Below are 20736 nucleotides of genomic sequence, written 5' to 3'. Positions count from 1 at the left end.
GCACTGTAAACTTAATCACGATGCTGGTTTTCGGTCGCGCAGTCCCCGAGTTACTTCCAGCGGCTCGAGTGGAAGTAATCGCGATGTGCTCCGGCGCGGCTGAGTAATTCGCGACTGTACTACTTGTAGTCCACGCGCACTCGGGTACTTTGATCTGTATTTTCACCGTACACACATTTAGATTTAAACCGCGCTGTGGCTGTGTGTGATCCTCACTTTTATTTAACCGCGATACATGTTCCAAGATATTCTCGTGTCTCTCTCTATAGCGCTTCTTCGAACGACGCGCCAAATGCACGAACAAATAAACGCAGCAAATTTTATTAAATGTGTCGCGAAACTTTGTATAATATATTCAGACAAGGAAACATTTATAAATAATTTTACTTAATAAAAATTTTTCATTTACGCGAGACGTGGAAGAAAAGAAGATTTAATTGTTTTTAGACAGCGTACAGTATATATATTTTTTTTTTACATTTATATCTCACATTTCTATATGTAAATCTATATCCAATATCTGTAATAACCAGATTGAAAATTTAAATGGGGATTTGATTTATGCATTTCATCGCATCAAAATTTGCGTATACGAAACGTATTTCATATCTCTTCTTAATCGTATCGCTCAAATCAAATGTGCAAGTTTGTTAATCATAATAGACATGTTCAACCAAAGTTGCTCGAAAACAAAGCGCCTTGACAGCGCATTACAAGTCTCGAAATTTTGGATTGTTTCCGATAACGACAGCTGGTTTATAGTTGCTTCTTCATGTTTGAATACTAAAGCTGATGTTTTATGTTGTTTACAGGAAATAACTAATCAAAAGGCCGTGAATTTTATCGTTGCACTCGCGTTCCCGGCTGCTAATGCGTCCGTTTGCATGTTTCATTAAGCTATCAATTGACCTATAGCAATAAACTATTAAGTTTATCCAACCACGATTGTATCGATTCTGTCGATAGCATCATCTGATATTCTGTTATGTTGCACGCTACAAATTTGCGGATTTACATCGAAGAAATTAATTATGCATGCTAAATCGTTCTACATGTGTGAGGGACATTACATGGAAGCACAATTATACAAACACATCTTGATTTAATACTTTACCTAAACAAATCCGGAATATAATCTCTTTTCGAGCATCCTAAAATTCAAGGGGAATTATTATTCCGATGCTACTTTAATCGCGATCAAAAACAAATTGCAAGTGAGAGTAGGCATCAATTAAGGATTGAATTGCATCATCTCTCCCTTCCCGTTTCGTGATATTCGTTGCGAGTTCACGTCAATCCACGAGGGACAAGATTTGTATATATACCCCCTTCAATGTTGGCGTAACACCCACGATGTGCCGAGCGACGCTATCTTCCCGACACCGACTCAGTGAGGGTTCTCCTTCTTTTCTCGCCGCAAATTTTTAATCGCGCCGTCATAAATATCGGAATGTACGGCCCGGACACATTTATTATTACTGATCTAAACGAGAACCGAGACACCGTGTTAACCGGCGTGTTTGCGCGGTCAACACTGATTTTCTGCGAGATTCGAAACCGGTGCGGTTTTAATCATGAAATTGCAAATATCACATCGCCTCTCGATAAAACTCTGTCGTACGAAAGATCGATTAATTACGTAAAATCTCTCACTCAAAAACTATCTTGTCTAACGTTTTTCGCCTTTCCATGTCTTTTATCTATAAGCTCCACTGACGAAAGATTTCAGTAGAATTCCTCAATTTATGTAAAACTAATCAACGGCAACATATTTAAATCATAAAAATACTAGATGTATTATATATATATATATCGTTTATATATTAATAATAGTAAATAAGATATAAAAGTTTTTTTAATTAATAATATTAACATTGAAGAGAACTTATTGTTTATAATATAATTTATATAAATTCTTATTAAATTTGGCGTGTGTGTAAAATATTAAAAATATTGCAAAATTATAATCTATGTATAAATTCTTTAGGAAATAAATGGAACGTCGCAAACTGGCGCTTTTCGAACTAATCTAATTTTCATGGACTTTGTCAAAGTACAGCGCTCATCCTGGTTCAATCTCTTTTTCCTCTAATTTCATCGACACGCGATATCCTTTTCACGATGGTACTAATGCAATTTGCACGTTTTATAGCCACGAGACAGATAAAATGTTTATGGACACCCCGTAGTTATCGAATTACCTTATATGCCGATGTGGAATCGAGACGTTGCAATGAGAGATGCAGTATTGGAATATTATCGATCGTCGTATCTCTCGTAGTTCGTAATTGAATTCGAGTATCGAGCTCGTAGCTGAGAAACTAGTTTTGCGAAAACGCGATTGTGAATGAGCACAGATAATAAACGGACTCTTCTCGCATCGACAATCGCGCAGCGCGGATGAAGAATTAGCGTGTTTAATTGCCTTTTATATTAATGCCGGGATGGTCCGTTTCTTCGCTATCTCCACAAACTGAAATGTCGCATTGGCTCGTATAAATCAAGCGTACGCGTTGTATTCACGCAGAAAAATAAACCACGATTCGTCAATCGATTTCACAAAATAAACTGCATGCAACATTTTGCCAGATTTTTTTTCAGAACTTTTTTCATCTGCCAGCTTCTTCAATTCTTTATTAGATATGTTGTTGAAAAAAGTTGTTAGAAATCATTATCAAAAATTGTTAGAAAAGTTAAGAAAAATTGTTAGAAAAGTTAAGAAAGTAATAGTCAAATTGATATGTTAGTTACACTCCATTATAACCCTTTGCGTTAGTTGCGTTATCGACACGTTTCTACTATCGGGATTGAAATTTTTAACCCACCGCTTAACATCTTCCATTACTTTACGTCTTCAATGATACATTAGCACGTCGTTATACGGGGCACTTCAAGCGTATCAGAGATCAACAACGCGAACGTGTCTCCTTTCGGCTTGGATATAGACGCAACCCTCATATACCACGTTGCACAGCCACCCTCGCCTTTCCCCTTCCATCCTTCGACTCCCGCCGTTGGTTCACGCGATCGAATCGGAATTGAAACCCTACCCCTTTTATACCACGGAAGAGAGAACCGCCATCACTTGGCGAACCAATCGGCGTGTGGCTCTTTTCAACTCCAAAGCAAATAAAAAGCTTGCGGACAGAGAACGGATAAGGCAAGGCAAGGAAGAAAAAAAAAGGAGAAAAAAATAAAATAAAAAAAATTAAATAAAATATCTGGAAAGGAGCTTTCCTCGACAATTTATTTCGTTGAGAATTTTTCGCGAATGCATTATGGCAGTTCTATATAAATATTAGTTTTTTGGGACTAAATGTTCGAGAAATGAAAAATAGAGGATATTTTTCAGTTACAAATATTATTTTTAAATATTTTACAAAGCCTCAAATAATCGTCAAAATTATAGTGAAGTTATTACTATAGTTATTACTATAGGATTCGTAAATATCAATGGCGAACAACAAACTATAACGACTAAGTAAAAAAATTGACAAATAAGAGCTGAAGCGCGGTAATTACAGAGTGCGCAAACTTTTTTAACTATGTTACAAAATATTCAATTTCAATAGCAAATTCATATATTAAATACGTATTTAATTTATATTCGCTACTAAAATTAAATATTTTGTAATATATTTAAAAAAGTTTGCGTTCTAATTACCATCGATTCTTATCTGCCAATTTTCTCACTTAGTAATCGTTATTATAATTTTAAGCTTATTTCTTTTATTATAGAACGAACTATAATACCCGATAGGATAGTATAGGTATTGTATATTATAAATAGAGAGAGAAAGTATCTAACAATAAGTGCCGAGAGGAAAGACAGAAAAGGAAAGGAAGACGGAGAGAGAATTATATTTAAATAAAGTAACTAGAGAATCTTTTTTCCGCGATGCTTCTCAACATTGTAATTAGAATGTTTTTCTCACGGATTAGGGATCCATTAAGCTAAGTAATAAAATTGTGTAGAGGATCGTGGAACGTGCGGTAGAATGAGATTCTTGTTTAAGTTGCTCGTTATACTTAGAGCACATGCCGTACTTAACCCGTTAGGTAAAGTAAACAATATTTACATAGTGGCGTATTTACAAATTTCTATAAGTCTCGTGTAATTTAAAAGATTTCTACGCAGGCAGAAGAGAAAATCAGAAGAAACCTCAACTATTAATGACCAAATAAGTATAAAATGATAACCATTGTTTATCACACAGAATATGATGAACTATATTTATCGTTCGTTTACGCGGTTTTAATGATTGTAAAAAAAATATAAAAAAAAGTTCGAGTTTATTTATGGTTTTTTCTCTATTACGTTTTTTTACTGTTTTATTTTAATTGTAAAGCGCTTTTATAAATATATACTTATAGTTTACGGTAAAATAAATTACTAACATCTTTGTGAAAAATTATTTGAATTTACTGGCACAATCTCAAAATATTCAAAATATTATATATAATAATTTTCTTATTAATAATTATTTCTTGTTAATAATTTGCTATAAAGTATACAGAACAATAACTAAAGATACAGATTCTGAAAATATATGTGTTAGTTTATATTTTATTAATATTTAACGTGTGTGCAATTTACGTATATGCTTTTTTTTTCAGATTGCCATTGTAAACAAAGCTTTAAGATTTCTGTATTATCTGGTGTAACACCTTTGCGAATGTTTCAATTATGTACCAATTATAAACCAATTTAACGCTTGAATTGATTTTACAAGAATAATAACTTCTATCGTGTTTTGTGAAGCGCAAAGCGGCTTTAAAGTACGTTTTACATGCTTTAGCAAGTCGCTAGTTATGTCTGATTGTATTCAATAGTTAGATATTATCTTTATTATTTACTTTCTCGAACATGATGCTACCGTCAGTATAGTAAATACAATTAGCAATTACGCCAGGGAACTCATTTTGGGGAACAGGATCTGTATCAAGCTAAGCTTACACGGTCTGACTATGCGGCTTATTTCACTGCGAATTATGCAGGCAAAACGCACTCTCCAACGCAGACGCGACGAGAATTAGATCAACACGAAAGGGGAAGAATTAAGGAGCTGGAAAGTTAACGCTTTGCATCTTCCGCCTTCTTCCACGTAAACACAAACTATATAACTTTGGGTCCGACTTGAATTAGACATAATGAGTCAAGTGAAATGTTTTCCAGAATGATAATACGAAAGTGGGAGGGTATATAGAAAATTTATTATGTAATTTATATAAGCACATAAAGTAGTTTATTAAAACGTCGGGAGAGGAAACATGATATGATACATGCATTTTAATTGAATTTCCACAATTTGTTACATGCAACTTTTGTGATAATTAACGTTAGTGAAGTAAATCTCTCACACGTGAAATCTTCTCATAAATTCGCCAAACCTGGCGATTCATATGTACGATAAATGTACGAAACGTAAAAAAAAAACAACGTATTCTTCTAACAAGCCAGGAAGTAAAGAAATATTCAGGATTATACTACTATCTCGTTTTAGAAGATAAAGGCGTCATTTTTATGAGTTTGCTATTCCTTCCATTGTACGCGGTTTAACTCGAAGAATAATTTTCGAAAAATAAATGAAGGCTGTAAAATTATATATAGATGCAAATAGTGGGCATGATCTAATACCTGGCTATTTATATTCCTTTACGAGAATATTGTGATAGGAAATAAAATATATTATTGATGATAAAAAAAAAAAAAAAATTATAATGCTCATAATTTTTATTGTACTTATTATTTTATATATTTACTATTGTAACTTTAGTTGTTTAAATATTTGTATAAATTTATCATAAAACTATAATTTTTTTATGTTATATTAATCTATTCAGCTAATTTGTAGATTGTGTTCTCTATATTTCTTTGTAAATTTCTTTATAATTTATACAATCCAACTAACAAAAAAAAAAAAAAAAAAAAAATAGATTTGTCATTTCAAACATTATTAATTCTGGAATTATTCCGCGTAATGCTCGACTATAAAAACATGTCATTCTTTCTGTCATTTCAAGTATCAGAAGGTCTTGGCCTATCTTCGTGTGGCACGTACGAGTACTCAGAATTCCGAACTTTTAATTAGCATTCCGAAACGAGCCAAAGAACAAGGGATACGAAGAAAGGCAGGAAGACTGCAAATAGAAAAACTTGTTCGTTTAACAGAAATCACGTTCACGGCTCGTTTACGATGAGAAATGCGTCTTCTTTTCTTCTATTATCCGACTTTTTTTCGTGAGCGATCATATCATAATGTGGCGCGTCCTACTGCATCTTCGCGAATGATATTTCCGCATCGCCTCACTTTGCAAAAGTTGGCGCAAAATCGCAAAAAGAGTTAAAAAACACTTTGTCTAACATACGAAAATAATTTCGCGGTTCACGTGGTTTATGATAGAATTTACGCCGCGACCGTTCGCAGGGAAATACGTCGAGGAGAGAGAGAGACTGTACATTCAAAAAGATTTCGAAACAAAAATTAAATCGTATAAATAAGGGTAAAAAATAAAAATAAAAATATTTGCTTATTCAAGAGAATGCGAAATGTAGAATAGAATATTGAAATGTTCTTCAAATTGTAATAAAATCTAATTCGCAAGCTTTTTGATGTTTATGTGGAAGAAAAACTTATATCGCAGAGAACAATCGATAACTTTACAGGATGCTTACGTAAGCAAAATACTTGGCTGTCTGATTGTTCGATGAAGAGCAATTCGCTGATGGATATTTCGACTTCAGCATAATAAGCCAGAAGTTATCCGACTTAGCAGCTGCACCTATCTGAATTTGCGGACGTCGCGGAGGCGATGACATTGATTGACATATAGTTTTCGCTTCCGTTAAGTTAGGAAGTCTATCGGCGTAGAAACCTAGAATATGATGCGGAGCATTATGACTATATATGATATAGTCTAAATCAATCTCAAGTTAATTTTTCTTTAATGAAGATTTAAGGATTTTTATAATCTTATTACAAAATTTTATAAGATTTAAATATCTTTGTAAATAATAATTGAATTCAAAAAAATATTTGAAAATAATTCTATATCTTTAATTTTCATATCTTTTAAATAACTATTTATATATTGTATATATATATGTGTGTGTGTGTGTGTGTGTATGCGATATATATTAAATAATGGAAAATATCAATTCTTTTATACGCACTATATATAAATATCATAATTCCTAACATAGATAAATATTTATATTTTTCTCATTACTTGGTTTAGCAAAAAAATAAGTTTATAAAAATCTTGAAGTTATCGATCCCATATAATTCGCATATCATTATTTTACCATCATTTCTACCATTATCATCATATTTTTACCATCTAGAAGAGATCGTAGATCTTCACTGGAAAGTTAAGAAAAAAAAAATTGCTGTTATATTTCTCCATCTTTGTACGATATATATATATATATATATATATATATATATATATAAATTTATACTGTCGCGTTTATTCAACCTTATTAAACTATACTATGCGACTTTGAGCAGTATGATTTATATTAATAGCAGTTGCGCGGTTGCAGGAGCGTCTTAAAGTCTTCAAGGGGAGGCCCTTGGGTCCCCATGCGCGATGGCATTGCGGAGATGTAAACAGAATTTATTTCGTCTCCAAGCCTGAACTCAAGTGGCGAAACCACCAATCGGACTCTCGTGTCTAACCGGAACCCACACTTGTTCTCGACCGTAGGTCGCGGTCGCTCTCGTTCTCCTATCTCTTCACCCTTTTGCGTTCTAACCTCTGTTTGCCATTCCTTTATTCCGCGCGGTTTTACCTGGCATCTGTGGAATTTTAGTTGTTCTCGATGACGCCAAGATGACGTATTGAATCTGATATTCTAACTTTATTAGACCGCGTAAAGAAAGAAATTTTCAATTAAAAAGACTATAGAAAAAATATATATTTCATTACAGGAAATAAAATTCATCTCTTTCTTTTTCTCTCAAAAAAATAAATTTTTAAATTTGAAAACTAATAACATTTAAATTTTTTGGTAAAATAAAAATTATTAAAATTTATCATAGTTCATTAATGTTTTCAAATATAAATTAAATTTTACTGTTCTATGGACAAGATCACTTGTTCCAATTTTATCGGATCCCTTTTATATAGATTAAATTTATTTTCGTTGGCTTCCTACTCTTGATATTATATCAAGTAACCTGTATAATATAAAATATATATTATACAATCACGAAACTTCTGCGATATTTTAAAGATATATAGATGCGCTCTGCTAGATATTATTCTTACCAGAGAACAGAAATTCCTGTTCTCGCTGCTTATATATGATTGATTTATATATGGTTGTTTCGTATTCTCAGTAAATAAATTTCTCTTGCGATAAGGCAATTTAATAATCATGACAATAACAGCAAATTGATCGTCATTTCCAATATAGTATTCGCGACACGAATACGCTTAAGATACTTCTAAAATATCCAAAATCTAAATTTTAACGAGCCTTTTCATTTATCTCAACGGCCAAAAAGTGAATATTAATTTTTGTTCGAAGCTTTCCGGCGACGAACGAAATTGCCGTAGCAATTTCCCTGGAGCAACGTAAAAGTCTTGTAACAGAGCCAGGAGTTCGACATATTCCTTTCTATTGGTGGAATGTTAAATGTGTCGAATCTCGAACGACGCAATAATGTCGCTCCATGTGGCATATCACACTTTGGAATTATCGAGGAGATTCTTTTCGCTTGATGTGCCTGATTTGAATATAATTACCATTTCCGATATTCAATGGCTTCCTGACATTTTTCTAGAAATTTTATTCCACGTTCGTAATTTTATTCTGAAATCTGGTTGAAATATTTTCATTAAAATATTTAAATTAATGTTGGTTTATCATACGTACTCGATTACTCTCTTGTTATGTTTACTTTTATAATATCGTATCAAACGATATACGTACAAATCATTTCACATATTACTGTGAGCTTTACTTATTATCCTCTAAGGAATGTGTGTCTAAAATTCTAAATTTATGATAATTCTAAATTTAATTCATTTCTTTCGCTTCGAACGGCTCATATTTTACTGATAGCGTTTTCGAGCATTCCGCAAGATTTAACCTCGCGAGCTTAAATCAGAATCAGTTGCCGGGGACGCGCTTGAGTTACATTTTCAGCGAAGCGCATTTTCAGACCGCCGAATAATTTTTGTTCCTCCGACGAATAACCGGGAGGATTACCGGGAATTCATAATCAGACAAAATCGAAGTGAGAAACGCAAAAAAATATTACGTTCTTCTACCAACAACGTATCAAAACTATTATTTAATTACAATTGTTATAGATACATATTATTCGCGTTAAATAATTACAAAAATTTATTCCAGCGAATTCTATAGATGTTTGACTAATAACTCCCTTTCGAAATATACAGAGAATGTATCAAAGCTTGCAATACTTGAGTTAAATAACTTTAAATTTTTCAGAGTTAAATATCTTATGGTTAAGAGAGTACATGAGTGCGATTTTTTAATTAACCTAAATAACGAAGAAAATATTACTGAGATGTTTATGGTTCAATCCTTGTTTGCACGCGTACGCATGCAAGCGTGAGACCAATGCTGAGTTAATTTGAGACGTGCGCGTAGAGGCCAAGTGTGTAAACTCTAAGGATTTAATAAATGACGTGACCATTATTCGAGCAATGTTATAGCCATTTATGATATCGCGTTCAATAGCGCGAGGAGCTAATACTCATCGCTACGTTTTCTGAAGAGACACGTAGCGAAAAATTGAAACGGGTATCGAGAGGTCGTCCTCTTTCATCCGTTAAATCCCACAGCTCTCGAATCGTGTAACGCGATATTATAAAGTATCCGAGTCGAAGATACTTCTCTATATCTTCTCGAGCGTTGAAAGGCGCATAATCCCGGGATTTACGTGAAAATCGTCAGATCTCGGGTCTATATCCGCTGGTTCCATCGCCGAAATAAATAACACGTGCGAAAAATGAAAAGGGAACTAGCGCGACGAGACTAACTTTGGTTTATTTCGCTTGGAAATCACATCATTTTTATGCCGAGCGAAAGGGAAAAACGCGTGTAATATTCAGTGAACGGAATATGCTTGCTTCCTTTCCTTTTCTGCCGAGCGAAATTGCTGGATTTACTGAGTCTTAACTAAAGCAGGTTGATGAAAAGACGCGATGTGAACGCGCTTTTGTCATTCTTCCGTGCGTTGCTTTAATTACTCTAACTACATGAAAGCATCCTTAAAACATTAAATGTTGTGTAGGAACTTTGGAGTTAAAATCAAATTAGCGTAAATAAAGTTAAACATTGCTAAAAGTAATATTGAATTAATTAAAAATCCTTTAAAATAAAAACTATGTGTGCTATAATCTTTTAATATAACAATTGTAGCTTTGATTCTGGTGAATTTCGATGGATAAACGTTAGAGTACATTATTTAAAAAATAATTTTTACTTTAAATCTATATTAAATGTTTCCAGTTAACAGCAGTTGATATCGAGGAGTTTGTTTCGTATCGAAACGCGACCAATGACAAAAGCACAATACAATGTTTGTAACTGCTGTTTATTGACGGTCGTTAATACACGCAACTGACGTAACACTTGCATATACCAGTGATATCCAGTTCCGATATCGCATGGGACCGCCGGAATTAATTCATCTGTCGGATGTCGGATGCTTAATTCTCACCGGGCGTACTTTGACAGTTCGCTCTAAAACGTCTACAAATCTGATTGAATTAGAAATTAGCATTGCTTACTTGTAACACAATTAAGAATGCTTCCCTTGATTTCCGCTCAAAAGTTTACATAATCGGCGTACGTCAATTTAATATCGCACGTCGATCACATTACAATTCGAATAATTTATAATTGCAATTTGTTCGTATAATATTGATATTATATATATCTACAATAGTTAATTTTTATTAAATTCATACTCAAATAAATTTTAAATAATCTAAGACTGTGTTAGAGTTTTGATTTGTGGTTTAAAAAGACAGTAGAGCACTTTACGTGTATATTATATTACAATATATTCAGGGAAAATGAGCTAGTAAAATCCAGTAATTGACTTTAAGGTAGAAATCCGTTACGGCACTTCACATCTGAACCCGCCAATTAATTAGCACGACTTGCGTTCTTTTTGTGTTTCTCGAGTTTCCTTCGCGGCAATGGTTTGAATAATTGAGTAGCTAACTTTGGCCAATGCTAATCTAGATCTCGTCGATAGTGACCCCCCGTATGTCGGAACCCTCGGCATTATTCCGTTCGGTGATAGAGTCTCTCATCGACAAAGTTACAGCGAAGTTTACCGAGTCAATGCCAATTAAAAAGCGTGCTCCACCGAGAATACAATGGAGTCCTGCCGATTGGCTCGGCGATGGAAAATAAGATTAATCGGTGAGCCAGGGTGCCGAGAAGGAACAAAATATCGGGACCGATTAATTACTGAAAAAGTTCGCACCCCCCGATACCTGGTGACTCGAATATAAGCCCGCTGTAATAGATTGTGTACACATGCAAAAGGAATTCGTTTCGATATTCCGATCTGCTGAAATCTCTCGTTTCCCCCTTTTTTTCGACCGACTTGCCTTAATTGAGCCAGACTGTGCTTACTCGCGCCGCGCGAATTTCCTCCCAGAATTTACATTCGATACGTTCCGCAGTAAATTGAATTTACCCTCGAAATGAATAAAATTCAGAAATCTGGGAATGTGAAAATTTTCATCATCGTTCCATTTGATAAAAAAGGTTACGGAAGCGTAGCCTAAATTATGATATATCGGACAATATATATACGCTTGAAATACTATATATATTATTAAAATTGTCTTTTACGATTGTCAGTTTCAATACCAGTTCCAAACTAGCAGTAAACAAGGAAAGAATTAGAATCCAGAATATATTGAATAATTCATGCGTATGAAATTATGAAATTATGTAAACTATCATTGTCTTTAATAGAATATTTCCATATGGACACGACATTGTAGAATACTTTTTAGTATTTAAAATATTGAAAGAAACTAATAGACTAATAGGAAATATAAATTCATTATTATGATATCGCTCGAGAAAAAAAAAAGCTCTGTGCGTTTGCTTTAAAAAAAGATAATCTAAAAATTTATAACGCCGTAAACGCTATATGTCTCTTGAAAATTATTATAGATATGATGTTATTTAAAGTTATCCAATCTCTAATTATTAATAAGATAATATTAAAATTATGAAATAATCGAAATTAAGAGCAAAAGATTAATTTTTTAATTATATATATATATATTTTAGATAGAGAAAAATAATTTTTGAAAAATATCTGTTATTATCAAATCATCAAATGTTGATTTTTATTCATTTCCTGATATTATTATCGCTTATATGTCATACATGATAATGTTCTATATTGAATTATATATTTTATGATATTAATATCGATATCATATTCTGTCAATGCTATGCAATTATATTCAATATCTAATTACCTTCCAACGCCATCGACGCACGACACGTATATCAGATTGTACAACACGAGGATTTATTTCATACAAATATTGAATAATTCTATATTGCGGCGGCATCAATTTGTATTGCTTTAATGAACGATTCGAGCATGATCTTACTGTATTAATTAACGACTGCGCTTTCAGATCAAGTTTATGGGCGATCTCATTTAGGCGATAGTCGAACTTTTTTTTTTATACCTTAGTCAAACTAAGCCTTCGTCGGAAGTTGGATGTGGATAAGAAACCTTTTCCCGATAGACATGATAAATTGCAAGACCTACGTGCCAAGTTTCCACCGTGATAGGATTAAATAAAAAAAGGGCAACATCGTTAAGTCGTAAAGTATCGTTCTGCACGTAAAAAGAAATGAAGATTGGAAAGCGAAGTGGAATAAGTATCTTTAAAGCTCTAACTTATGACTCTCATAACATAGTAAAACGTATCATCCATCATATGCGACATACTGACGTTTGCTATATCTAAATATAATAGCAATGTATTGAAACAAGAATTCTTCGTAATACTTCGTTTCTCAATATTCGAGATGGAAATATATGAAACATTTCAGTTCATATCATACTGGTACCATTTTTATCTTTGATTTTTTATGAAATATACAGAATGTAAACATAAGTTGGAGCAGTATTTTAACAGCGCATTTCTGGGACCAAACATTTAAGAAAAGAAAAAAAAATTATTCAGGACTTTTCAGCTTGATTTGATTGGAGGAATATGTTGTTAGAATAATGCCTTAATTTTTCTTTATATCTTTATATCCTTTATAAAGATTATTTATATTAATAAATTAATGTGGATAAGATATTTTATTTTATTTACTACTATCTATATATATGCGTGAGTGTAATTCTTAATAATATATTCTTGGATAGATACAAATGGTAATATCCCGAGGAATGTCTATTTCTTATCGTTAGTTTCATTATTTAAAAACAATTTTACTCCGATAATAAAATTTTGAAATGTACATCCTATTTAAGGAAATATTCACATCTTGATCTATATTTTTATCGCTCCATTGATTTAATTTTGTTTAAAAGAGGAAAAAATTATATCGTTTGCTATTTAATATTTATTTTATATTTAACATTTCAAAGATTAAGAAATGAATAAACTCCTGATTTCCTGGCAATCATTATTAATAACAAATTTCTTTGAAAGAAATTCAGCGATCATTTAAAATTTTTTTTTTTTCACTCTTCAAGAAAATTTTTATTTTTGATAGCCGTGATAATCATGCGTTTAATATTGACTCTTTGTATGTGATTTTGCAGTGTTAAATAGAACAACTTAAAATCATAAAACTGTCAATAACATGTACAATTTCAAATAATTTTTGTAGAAAAGCATCTACTCTTGATATTTTTGACAGGCACTTTTTTATGGCAATTATTTCGGAAAACTTTTCTAAGCGGATTTGAGAGGGATCTCTTCAATGCGTGTATGTTCACTTGATATCAAATTAAAATCATTTGAAAAAGGGAACATTCGTATCTCTTGTCGGTTACCTGGCCGTCTGTTCTATTTGACGTTTTAGCAATCAACGAATGACCTTTCGGATGTAATGAAAACCGCTTGGTTTCCCCTGCAAATTCTCCAATAAAACGTTACTCTTGTGCGGAAGTATCGTTTATCGACAAAATAGTATGTTTCATGCATATCTCGCCCACTTACACAGGATGCCCTAAAAAAAACATATGCACGATAATAGCAGCATTCCTTCCACAAGGATGCTTGGAACATACTTCTTTTACATTTATCTACGCTAATTTATCTCATATGGTATATTCAATATATCAGTGTTTAAATTTTCCAATTATTTTTTTAAAAGTGAAAGCTCTGTGTAAATTATTCAGTTAAAATTTTAGCGATTAATTTTCTGCTAATATAAATAGATAATTTAAATTACCAAGAAATGTGTAATAAAATATAATTTCAATAGAGAATTTAAATAAATGTTATGGAAAGATTGCCATTGACTTGTCTTAGCTTGAAATTAATTGGCAACTATCGATTAGATACAGAATCAAAGACTATGCCAAAAAATAATAATCAAACCACTATGCTTTATTTGGTAGAAGCAACGTGCGTTGTTACTGCCCACTCAGCATTTGATCGCGCGTTTGTGTGTATGACGTACAATGTATAATGATCTGCGATTGCACATTCGTAATCAGACTATAGAAATTTGCCCTTTTCAATTAATGTACCTTTTTGCTTGTTTCTATTAAGTGTATATGTGTGAATGTGCGTCTTTTCCTCATTACTGTTGATGAATATATGTACTCAATATTTCTACATATTAAAACAAATTTATTATTTAAAAAAATGATAAGTAATATTTAAACCAAAAACAAAAGTTATTTTGTAAAGTAATATTTTTGTAAAGAGATTTCAAAAAAATTCCAATATTTTTAATAAAAATGTTTAATAATATCACTATAATGCAGCAATTTCTCAAATTAATAAACATGTAGTGCAATGTATAAAGAGCCCGACATGCCTAATCTATTTTTCACTCTAGTTTTCTCTAATCTTTCTGTCAGCATGTATCCATTTGCAATATTGTTATCAATGATCTCTTGAACATTTCCGATCAGTCCGTTTAATTCGATGCATCCGTTCGTGACCTTTTCATCGCAATGCAGGTCACTCGAGGATTCGTGATTCCTCGAAACATAGCCGAGATGCAAATTGGCCACGTGACATTATGGCATTCCCCAAATGACCGTAACACGTTATGGCATTGCTCCGTTACATGCACGCACACATAACATCCCACGTTCATCCCCCTCTTCCCATCTCGATTTACCAAACAATGCGCTCATTGTCAGACCAATGATGAGCTTTCGGAGAACGCTTTCCATGCATTAAGGACGTGAGTTCACCAGTATGCTTTCGTGCAAGTTTTTTCATTCATACGATGCTATACATGCGTATTCTGCAATCTAGGAAATTCAAATGTCAATGCGACACGATATCCTCTCTCGGTGATTAAGATAACTAAATGTTTGAATAGAAAATAACAGTGGTGTGTAACGATGATATATGACCACTTTCATTTATACTAATCTATTCAGTAACAAGTTTATACTTGCAGAACATTTGAATTATTCATCTACATACCACACACATATTATGTTTATACAATATATTCCACATAATATCTAAGAAATGTTTAAACAAATTAATTTTCAGATTTTTTTATCAATTACAAACAAAAGAATTCAAAAAATTAACTTTACAAATTCGATTTTAGCAAATAAGCAATATATACAAAATATAGAATAGAGTTAAAAAATCTATTTAAAAACTTACGCAATTAAATACATCTGCAGAAATACTAGAAATATTCTTTTGTTATACGAAAATGGTTAATAATTGAAATATTCTATCTTTTGTGTAAGTAATTTTTTATATTGATTTCTACATAAGAAATTTTTTTTTTTGATGGTGATAATTTTTATTAAGACATTAAATATGTTAAATGTATTGATGTATATGTCAAAAGAGAATAATGCATTAACGTTTTATTATTTATCATTATTAAAAATTAATCTTTTCAGATTCATACAGATTATTTATGTAAAAACACGAAATACAATATCTATCATCTTCTGATGTCTGTGACGATATAAATATTTTTGCATGAGATTATTGCGTACTTATACCTCCCAGAATTACGAAATTCTAGCTAACTATACGTCTTCCGTCGACAATACAGATGAGTCACGGGACTCGCATATAAATTCCCAGATCTATTTAATGGGAAATTTAATGCGCTGGATAATGCTGCTGCTCGATTTATTTAAACTTTTTGAAGAATACGTATCTCTCGGTAAGAGATTGCGTGCGAGCGCGATTCCGTGGATAGTTTGAGATGCTGTAGGATATATGCAGCAAAATGATATCCCTTGAGACGATTTCGTTACACCGTATCTACATCTGGATGTAGTATAACTTATCGGTAATGCACTATCGCGCGAAGGACGAATTTGCGATTCATGTTTCCGCTGGGATAGCCGAGAATTCGAACACGCAAATTTTTTTACCAAGTTGTTCGAAAGGTTTCGCCCCATCGGAATATGTAGTGATTTGGAAATTACTTGGATCTTGATCGCGCGTCCGTGTATTTTAAAATAAATCTAATGCCCTGAGAGTGCATCACCAATTCGCATCTAACATCGAGTCGATTATGTTCCGTTCTATAGAATACGACCGCGACTGATGATATGAATGTGTAAACACTATAATATATAATATGTAAACAAGTATGTAAAATATTATATATTTTTTTAATAATTTTAATTAAAAGTATAAAATAATTTCGACAAGTTATGCTCGTTAGCAAGTAAAACTCTCTGCGTGATCAGCATAAAGAGTTTTTCATATTTTATAATACACACAATAAACAAAATTCTATATTAATTAAATATACAAATATTGAAATATTCTCAATATTTGAAAAATTTGCAAGGTATTTTAATTTGTGTGAAAACTGAATAACTTATTTATTTGTCTTATTAAAGTATCTTATTAAAAGTTACGATATTTGGAGATATGACACATTTAGGGAAAGATTTAGAAAAAGATACGATCGAAAAGGATAGACAATTAATACTTTATATTATACAAAAATAGAACAAAACAGTCCGCATTAATTTAATTTTATAGAAGAGAGAGAGAGAAAGAGAGAGAGAGAGAGAGAGAGAGAGAGAGAGAGAGAGAGAGAGAGAGAGAGAGTTCGTATAAAACAAATTTTCATAAACTAGAGAACTCAACTTTGTTTGCGTAAAACTACATAAATATCTCATTGAGAAACTTTATCCGGCGCAATATTGCGCTATATTCTATGCCATATAATGCCATGTCCGTCATAACTTATTTGCTTCTATATCTTTTTCTCTCTCTCTTTCTCTCTATCTTCTCTCTTTGTCTCTTTTTTGATAAAAAGATTTTAAAATTATTTGTTTCGCTTTTCTCATCCATACAAGGAATTCGAATTTACGATTATAACATTTATGAATTCTTTCGCATTTTGACGTTTACGTATTCAAAAATAATATAAAATTGTCCTACGTGAGTGTGTTGTCTTAGCAGCCTTTTAATATTTTACCGAAGTTAGAGCGATCGTTAATATTTCTAGTACAATTGGCTTAAAACCACTGACCCGAAAAGAATATCCACTATATTCTTTCACCTGTATACACACATTTCGCGTAATAATTTTATTTATTTGGCTATAAATATTTCTGCTCTTTTTCGTCGATGAAACTTCGAATGTTCTCCATGTACGAGTAAAAAATCATCGAGATAGCATTTGACTCTGATCTGTCAAAATAATAGCATTTCTTTTTTTTTTCGATACATTCTTTTAAAAATTTTAAAATGCGAATCAAAGCATTATCATTGATCCGCGATTAATGGCTACGTCTTAATTTCTGATTCAAAATTTATAATAATTGAGTTGAAGACGGTTTCAGTGCAAGTATCATCGGATAAGATAGCTAGATGCACGTGTCGAGTGGAGATACCGAGAGATACCTTGCTTGTAGACAGAATCGAGCTTGTGGACGGTTGATTGAAGTGACCGCAATAGTCTGCGGCGGTGTTCAGTTTGTCGGAACAGACTCTGAACATTCTCTTTGGTCACATAAAATCTGTACAATCGCGGTTAAGCCATATCGCACGCGAACCTTGAAACAACCCTCGGCATAGTTTCCTAATCAGTATCCGGAATATCTACAATGGTTGCGTGCCTGTATGCGGTTATGAAAACGCTATGTATCTAAAGCGCAAATTGCTATTTACCTAATTTAAATGAACGCGATACTTCCGGTAATAACATGTAATTTTTAATTAACGGATAATAAACGCTATCGAGAATTATATGTTTTTATAATTAAAATCTAGAAGTATCATATTGTTATTATGAGATACATACATTATTACGATCGCAAAATTGAGCATAAAGTCAATAGTTATTTACTAGAGTGATTAGCCATTCGTTAAATGTCATTCACTTATTCGACTTTCTTTGAAATAATCTGCGTTAAAAAGCACAATGAAATGATAAAAGATAAATACGTGCGTGCGAGATTTTTGGCTGTTTTCTTTCTAAATTCGGACAATTCTAGTGAGCGTTATATTGCGGTAGAACTTTTTCTTCGTACTTTTCTTTCTCTCTCTTTCTCGTTTAACTGCATGGTGGACGACAGCTTGTTAAACCTTCAAATATTTGCCCCAGGCTGCTCGAAAATTCTGGCTGAGGATTCGAGGCCCAGAAAAACAGAGTACGTTGGAACAGATCCAGGCGATAGCATGCTGCGAGATTCGACAGTTGAGAGAAACGAAGTGCCGTTACTTTTGGCACTTCAAAGAATAAAAATTTCTCTGAATCGAAGATTTGATTACCGTTACACTCTGTGAAACAGAATAGAACTCTTATTTAGTTTCTTGTTCTATGTATTTATATTTCCCTTATTTGAAGTTTATTTAAACTCTGATTTTCTTATTCGAACTAAGATTTTTATAATTTAAGAGATTTTATTATATATACGTATATATTTATAAATTGAAAATTAGAAGATTGAAAAATAACACATAAGATCGAGAAATAACTTGAAATTTACGCTAATGAAAAAATCGACTGCAAATGCATAAGAGAAATGTTAGTTCAAAAATTTTTTATACATCCTAGATATGGAAAATTTCTCAGTTCCATACTGCAGTTAAATTAACGAGACAGAATTGTCTGATCACGCGCAGTTATGGTCCCATTAGCCTATAAGATCGACGGATCTTTGGAGAACTCGGTCGGCAATGAAAAGTTTCAACGAGACGTTAAATTATGCAAGAGAATGCGGCAAAATAATGACCGTATGGATTAACCTCGACCTTAGATGGGGATTTTGAGCGGTAGTTTTTGAAAGGGGCGAGGTTAAACGATAAGATCCAATTATCGAGGAACAGTTTATCTTGCGGACGCGAACGAAAGGATAAGCCGGCGGAAAATTCAGAGCTCACTTTTCTCTGTGGAATGGACCGGGACTCCGGAAACATCCGATATACGTCGCGAGAGAAGAAAAGCTGATTGTTAACTTCATTGATGTACGATCGGTTTAGAAAATCGAGCTATCGAGAATGGGAGTAATTATAAGATTGTCGACAATAAGCGTGAATAGAATAACGTCTACATCTCTCTTGTATTTTACTTTCAAAAAAGTCAGATAAGATAATTTTCTAAAGATACTATTACGTACATATGTGTGCAATTATTATGTTAAGATACCTTTTAGTACTTGTATATTAAAATAAAAAAAATTATCTTATATAGGATACGAAATCACTTAGCATTCAAGAAAATAATATATTAATTTTAGTTTCGACGATTGGTTTGAAAATAGTCTTTCTTTAACGCGGTGTAAAGTTCGTATTGTAGTACAACATGATATATTATTTCCTTGTTCCTATCGGCGCTTCTCCCTTGCGTGCTTTCCGGATACAAGGATCGATATCCATGTCTCGTATCGCTGTATGTTTCGAGGATATATCGAAGCTCATCTTCGTGGATGCGAGCCTCCTCTGGGACACGGGAATGCAGCTTCTCGGGAGGTGAGCATTCCTCCTGTAAGGCGCGCTTGTAATCAGGATAAGAACGCGGTTTGAACACTGGGAAACCCGAAAGCCAATGCCTTACGTGACGAGGCTGACAATGCGCGAAACGAACAAACGAACGAAACCGGAAAATTCCTACTGCGACAATAGTAAAAATGGCAACAATATTGTTAACTAAGCGTTACATCACGAACAATCTCATCTTGTATGTCAAGAAGTCGCGAGGATCGTTGCATGCATTCACTCGTCGCACATTTGTCTTCGGAATATTTCTTTTGACATGCGGATATGATATAAAACAACGCTTCTGCCGTCTCTGAAGCTGACGTTATATCTTGTTTTCGATATTTTCTCAAAGTTTTTGTATACCTTATTTTTCATAAACTCGTGTGCTTCTATTTTTCATTCGTGACAAACAATTTTTTTGTATAATATAATTTTAAACATAATATTAAATAAAACTTTGTGAAGGACTAAAATGCAAATATGAAAAATTCTAGATAATGTTTCTTAAAAACTTTATTAAATTTATTAACCTTATTAAAAAACTTTATTAACCTTATTAACAAAAAATCAATTTGC

At 32.7% G+C, this 20736-nt stretch overlaps 2 protein-coding genes across 10 annotated transcripts in view; one reads left to right on the top strand and one right to left on the bottom strand.

Annotated features, from left to right (window-relative positions):
• LOC138938969 (nicotinic acetylcholine receptor alpha7 subunit) overlaps positions 1-20736 on the top strand; it is a 170381-nt gene that overhangs the window by 90555 nt on the left and 59090 nt on the right. The gene's annotated exons all lie outside the window — the stretch shown is intronic.
• Zir (dedicator of cytokinesis) overlaps positions 1-20736 on the bottom strand; it is a 169258-nt gene that overhangs the window by 111124 nt on the left and 37398 nt on the right. The window lies entirely within an intron of this gene.

This window comes from Polyergus mexicanus, unplaced genomic scaffold (genome assembly GCF_030449975.1).
Source record: "Polyergus mexicanus isolate NDT 795.1 unplaced genomic scaffold, iyPolMexi1.0 SCAF_13, whole genome shotgun sequence".
Lineage (NCBI taxonomy): Eukaryota > Metazoa > Arthropoda > Insecta > Hymenoptera > Formicidae > Polyergus > Polyergus mexicanus.
The sequence above is the reverse complement of the archived record's forward strand: the minus strand, read 5'-3'. Positions and strand labels throughout refer to the sequence as shown.